This window comes from Canis aureus, chromosome 13, assembly GCF_053574225.1.
Source record: "Canis aureus isolate CA01 chromosome 13, VMU_Caureus_v.1.0, whole genome shotgun sequence".
Lineage (NCBI taxonomy): Eukaryota > Metazoa > Chordata > Mammalia > Carnivora > Canidae > Canis > Canis aureus.
The window spans coordinates 57,469,984-57,476,578 of NC_135623.1; the positions used below are offsets into that span (position 1 = coordinate 57,469,984).

At 52.9% G+C, this 6,595-nt stretch overlaps 1 pseudogene; it reads right to left on the reverse strand.

The window, feature by feature from the left end:
• Positions 1-4,730, reverse strand: LOC144281726 (fructose-bisphosphate aldolase A-like; annotated as a pseudogene).
• Between the last annotated feature and the right edge of the window lie 1,865 nt (positions 4,731-6,595).

A 6,595-nucleotide genomic window follows, 5' to 3' on the forward strand; every position in this document is an offset into this window, starting at 1 on the left:
TTATTTATTTTTCCCCCCCTTAAATAGTTGTTTATTGGCAGGGGGCTGGAAAGAGCAATGGAGTTAGCATGTACAGACAACACCACCCACCAATGTCACGTGGGAGGCCAAAGTGATGGGAAAGAGCAGCCTGGAGCCCCAGGTGAGGCCCTCTCTTCAAGAGTGAGTGTGGGAGGGGGCGGGGGCTGGAGTGTTGAGGGGGCAGCCTTAGAACACCTCGGCTTAGTAGGCAGGGTTAGAGATGAAGAGGGACTCGCTGGCTGCAGCCCCGGCCTGACCACTTGGGGTGTACTTGCCTTGACAGGCGAGGCTGTTGGCCAGGGCCCCCGATACACTCCTCCTGGGCAGGCTTCAGGTTCTCCTTCTTTCCACCCTGGGCCTTCAGGGCAGAAGCCTGCGGGGCTGGGCCATAGGAGAAGGTCAGAGCCCATGGCTTCAGCCAGGGGTGGGGGGGGTGGGGGGGGGATGGGGGACCACTTGTGGATGTCCCTGAGGTTGATGGATGCCTCCTCCTCACTCTGGCCTCCAGATAGGAAGGTGATCCCAGTAACAGCGGGGGCAGTGCTGTGACAGTTGCCATGGCAATCTCCTCGTGAGAATATTTATGGGTGCAGGCGTGGCCTGGGGTTACCACATTGGGCTTCAGCAAGGTGCCTTCCTAGATGTGGTGGGCACTCAGGGCCTTGTAGACAGCAGCCAGCACCTTCTCGGTTCCATACTGACCGCTTCAAGTCATGGTCCGCATCGGGGAGGATCTCAGGCTCCACAAGGGGCACGATGCCATTCTGCTGGCAGATGCTGGCAGAACGGCCCGGACGCTGGCATTTTCCATGATGGCAAGGCCTGAGGGGGTGTGTTCCCCACTCTTCAGCACGCAGCCCACTTGGCACAGTCAGCCCCGTCCTTCCTGTACTGGGCACAGCGCTCAGCCCATCCAGCCCTTGGGGGGTAGTCTGGTCGTTTGATCCTGCCGGGAGGCGCCCCACCCTGGTCCCCCTTGATGCCTACGACACCTTGGATTTGATGACTTCCCTCCTCCGTGTTCTCTGCAGCCAGGATGCCCTTGCCCGGGGCGGCGCCGGGAGCCACGCCGGAGAGCTCCTCCCGGGCAGCCCGGGGGCCGCGGTTTAGCGCCGCCTGCAGCCCGGGGCCTGATCCTGGGGTCCCGGGATCGAGTCCCGCGTCCGGCTCTTTGCATGGGGCCTGCTTCTTCTCCCACTGCCTGGGTCTCTGCCTCTCTCTGTCTGTCTCTCATGAATAAATAAATAATCTTAAAAAAAAAAAAAAAAAGCTCCTTCTGCTCTGGGGTCAGCGCTGGGTGGGGGTGGGGAGGCATGTTGCAGCCAGTCCGATTTTTTTTTTTTTAAGATTTCTTATTTATTCGTTTCAGAAAGAGACAGAGAGAGCACAAGCAGGGGGAGAGACAGAGGGGAGGGAGGAGCAGATTCCCCGCTGAGCTGGGAGCCCGACATGTGCTCCATCCGGGGACCTGGAGATGACGACCTGGGCTGGAGGCGGAGGCTTAACCATCTGAGCCTCCCAGGCGCCCCCAGCACATGACACCTACTGAGCCTAAGGCTGATGGGGTTAAAACAGAGGATGCACAACTCACCTGTGCTGTTAGAGGTCAGCATGGTGGCAACACTTTGGAGGGTGGCTGGTGACCCGGAAGGGACGTGCGGGGCTTCTGTGGTCTGGAAATATTCTGAAATTTGATCACGGTGTTTTATATGAGTATGTGGACTTTGTGAAAATTCATATAGTGATCCCTGGGTGCCTCAGCGGTTTGGCACCTGCCTTTGGCCCAAGGCGCGATCCTGGAGTCCCGGGATCGAGTCCTGCATCGGGCTCCCGGCATGGAGCCTGCTTCTCCCTCCTCCCGTGTCTCTGCCTCTCTCTCTCTCTATGTCTATCACAAATAAATAAATACATCTTTTTAAAAAATTCATATAGATATGTCTCCCTCTCCCTCTGCCTGCTGCTCCACTTACTCTCTCTCTCTCTTTTTTTTTTTTAAAGATTTTATTTATTTATTCATGAGAGACACAGAGAGAGAGAGAGAGAGAGGCAGAGACACCGGCAGAGGGAGAAGCAGGCTCCCTATGGGGAGCCCGATGTGGGACCCGATCCCGGACCCCAGGATCATGCCCTGAGTCGAAGGCAGACACTCAACCACTGAGTGACCCAGGTGTCCCTCTCTCTCTTTTTAAAAAAGATTTTATATATTTATTTGAGAGGGAGAGAGATAGAGAGCATGAGTGGAGAGAGAGGTAGAGGCAGAGGGAGAAGCAGACTCTCCGCTGAGCCGGGGGCCCAATGTGGGGCTCGATCCCAGGACCTCAGGATTGTGACCCGAGCCGAAGGCAACCACTTAGTTGACTGAGCCACCCAGGCGCCCCTATGTTATGCTTTAATAATTGAACTGGGCCAAGTGCGACTTGGGGCTATGAGTGATCTAAGCCCCTCTCAAAGGCTGCTCCTCAGGGAGGCTCTCTGAGACTTCCTGTTCTCGCCCCTCTCTCAGGACACTTACTGTCCTAAACCTCCACCCACCGCCCACGTTAACACCTTGTTCCGTGTTCTTGTTAGCAGCTTTATGGATCTGTGGGTTCCAGCAAAACTGTTGACATCAACACATCGTACCCACATTGTGCAGGGGCTTCTGGACGTGCCAGGGGCAGAGCGAATGCTGAACAGGCTGTGGGAAAGATGAGCCCTTTAAAGGTGTTCCTGTCCCCCCTACCCCGCCCAGCACACCGTGACATCATTTCCTCCAAACACGATGCACTCCCACTAAAGCACTGTCCAGGTTCTGCACTTACCTGCCCAGGTGAGTCGATGAGCTCATCTGTGCTTTGAGGCAGTTGTCCTGGAAAGAGAAAAAAAACACTAAACAACAAAGTGAAATAGAACGTGAGCCTCCCAGCTCCCAGTGAGGTTTTCACCTTGACCTCTACTCAGGAAGGGCCAGTTAGCGCCAGTGAATGACTTCAGACAGGGCGCCCGTGTGCTAAGATAAACATGGCCAAGCCCTTTAAACAAACACTATGGGGAGGTTGGGCTGAGCGGTCAGAACATGCAACCAGACAGAGAGTGAGGCACAGAGTGCCCGGGAGGGGCTTGAATCCGCATCAGTCTTCATCTTGCCACCGGGAGCTGTGCAACTAGGGCGACTGATATGCCCTCTCTGGGCCTCGGGTTCCCTAAGCCTGAAGAGGGAATTTGGTTGGAGTAATTCCTATGACCCCTGACAGGAACAGAATGAAATCACCATGCCCATGTAAGGTGTCCTGAGTCAGGGTTTTACTGGTGGGCTGATTGGTTTTGTTTTGCTCTGTGTTGGGCCACAGGAGCGGAGAACAGAGCTAACCACACTCAGTTGTTGGCACACAATTATCATCCACCTGGGCAAAGCCCTTTCATGCTGGACATTATTATTATTATTTTATTTATTCATGAGAGACACAGAGATTGAGAGGCAGAGACAGGCAGAGGGAGAAGCAGGCTCCCCGCAGGGAGCCTGACGTGGGAGTCGATCCCAGGACCCCAGGATCACAACCTGAGCCGAAGGCAGATGCTCAACCACTTAATCACCCAGGCGCTCCTAAACAAATAAAATCTTAAAAAAAAAAAAAAAAAAAAAAAAAAGCCTAAAGTCAGAGTGAGCTCTAGAACAAGGCAAGGGAGACCCTTAATTTCAGGTTGTGTACATGCAGGTTGACAGCTGAGGACAAGGCCTTCTTAAATTTTTTAATTTTAATTTAAGTCCTTAAAGCTTTTATTTTTAAATAATCTCTACACCCAATGTGGGGCTCAAAATCACAACCCTGAAATCCCAAGTCACACGCTCCATCCACTGAGCCAGCCAGGCACCCCTAATTTTAATTTAATTTTCTTTTTTTTAATGTGAGTGCAGTTGACACAAGGTCTTTTTAAATTTTGCACCGTGGTCCCGGCCTTGCCGAGGCTCGGTTCCTACTCCTTACAGCCCGAGTTCCCTCACTGATGAGTAAATCTGGCAGGTGTCTGCAGGGCATCTCCTGCGTGCGCTCTGTCGTAGGCCTGGGGCGTAGCACAACCAGGGGGGAGAAAGCACCGGGCCTGCCCTTGAAGAACTTGTAGGCTAGGACCAGGGAAGACAATCAATTAGTAAATTGAATTGCATTTAATGACAAACCGTTGTGCAGGAAGGAGACGGTGGCTCTCAAACCCGGAGCCAATCAGTGCGAGATGTGCCTTCTTCCCCGGACAACGGGATCTGGAGCCCGCGCCAGACAAGGAGCCAAGCAGCGCTGCGGTCCAGCAGGCCCGGGCCTGGGCTCCGGCTCTCCAGCACCGTGCAGTTGTCTGCCCTGTCCCCACCCCTAGTGACAGCGACTGTTACCTAGACCGTATGAGGCAGCAGTTCCTGAGAAACTCTCTCTGGGCTTCTGAAGTAGATGTGTGTGAAAATGTTCGCTGCGGAGCTGTGTGTGGTAACACAACGTGTGAGTCACCAGGTGTCCATCAACAGAGGAAAGGCCAAGAACAATGCGGTGGTCACAGACTCAAGAATTTGTGCATCAGTAAGAATTAACAAGCTACAGGTGCACACAGCCACATGGAGAGATCGTAAAACACAGGGTGTAGGATGAAGAAACAGAGCGGGATTCACAGTAAGGCTCTAACTTACGTAAATTAAAAATCCGCATCCTAACAATGCTACCTATTTTACAAGGATATGTCTCCATGTCGACATGTAGGTACACACACGTCTACACGCACACACATCTAAGAACAGATATCAAGTGCATTGTGGTGGGTGCCCACTGAGGAGAAGGGGATTGAAAGTGTAGAGGTGCAGGGAAGTAAAATGATGTCCAGGGGCGCCTGGGTGGCTCAGCGGTTGAGCGTCTGCCTTTGGCCCAGGGCGTGATCCTGGAGTCCCTGCATCGAGTCCCATGTCGGGCTCCCTGCGGGGAGCCTGCTTCTCCCTCTGCCTGTCTCTGCCTCTCTCTGTGTGTCAGAAATAAATAAATAAATAAATAAATAAATAAATAAATAAATAAATATTTTAAAAATTAATTAAAAAAAGAAGAAGACGACTTCACATTTGTACCAGTAAACAGAGGGCCCTGGGGTTCCAGAGAAGAGCTGAGGCACCTGGGAAGCCAGGGTGTAGGGTCTCACTGAGGTAATAGAAAGAGCCAGAGAAGTGCCTCCTTTATGGAGTAGGGGTCCCCGGCCCCATAAAGCAAACCACATCAGTGAAGTTGTTTTCCAGAAGCCAGAGAGGCCGCTGGGCAAACGTCAGCCTTGCCCAGAAGATGAAAGATGTGTCCCTGCCCAACTAGACCCTACGAAAGGCCATCCGGTCTCCCTGGTTGTCCTCATTCTTGGCAGGGAGGGGACTCGGCTGACACCTTTCCCCAGGGGCCCAGGGCAGGGGCGGCTCCCCGGCACCACCAGGAGGTCCCTTGCTCACCAGCCGGGATGGGAGGCTGTTTCTCTCCTCTCTCCTGAAACTGAAACCTCAAAAAAGCAGCCTTTCAGATCAGTAGGACCATCGTGACACTGCCATACCAAGGAAGCCTCATTACCCGAGAGAGAAAGAATTATCTTTCTGCTTACTTCAATGTTCGATTTGCTGGAGAGAAATTCTTGTCGTTTCCTCTCCACCCATTTTTTTTTTCCCAAACTGGACTTTCAGGCTCGGCGGCTCTCTGAGAAAGTTTTTTGGGGTGTCCTTCCCTTTAGGTCCTATTCTCCTCCCACAGCCCCCACCACCACCGGCTCCCGTTGGTTTGTTTGTTTTCTTTGAATCTCTTCTTTGTCCCCTGACCTCAGATCCCTTGCCAGGTGGCCGAGCTGAAAACCGGTGCAGCCTCTGCTGTCCTCCTTCCCCGAGGCCTTCCAGCTTCTGGAAGCAGCAGCAGCAGGCGATGCCCGGCCAGGTCCCCTCTAAGGGCCGTGAAATCTGTCCGACCAGGAAAACCCCAGGCTACGGCCAGCTCCCCTTGCTTAGAAATGGTGCCAAAAATTGGTGTGTAACATCGTTTCAACAGTGGTGACACTTACTTTCCTCTTGCGGCCCTCTAGCGCCTTCGGGCCTGTCCTGAAGGAGGTCCAAGTGTTCCCAGTCTCTATGCCCACAGGACTTGTGGATGTGGTTCAGCCCAGCTTGGTTACAGGGGCACGTAGCTGTGGCTCTCCTCCTCGGGAAAGAGCGAAACCACCGAAAAATGTGCTTTAGGAAAAAAACAATCATAAATTCACCTTTGTTTTCATTCAAGTAGGTTTTAAGCCCAATGTGGGGCTCGAACTCACCACCCTGGGGTCAAGAGTCACAGACTCTACCCACGGAGACAGCCAGGTGCCCCTCAGTTTTTGTTTTTTTGTTTTTGTTTTTTTTTGCCAAAAGTTCAGCGATGACACCTATACTGATCCCCCTTCTTTTCTTCCTCCTCCTCTTCTCCCTCACTAATACTCTACTGCCCATAGAGGGACCTCAGGAAACCTCAGTAGGATGCCAGTCTTGGCAGATCTTCTGGGGAGGGGGTGGATTTGGTGCAACCTGGGGTCTGCAAAGTGCCACCCTATCATGAATTGTTAGTGC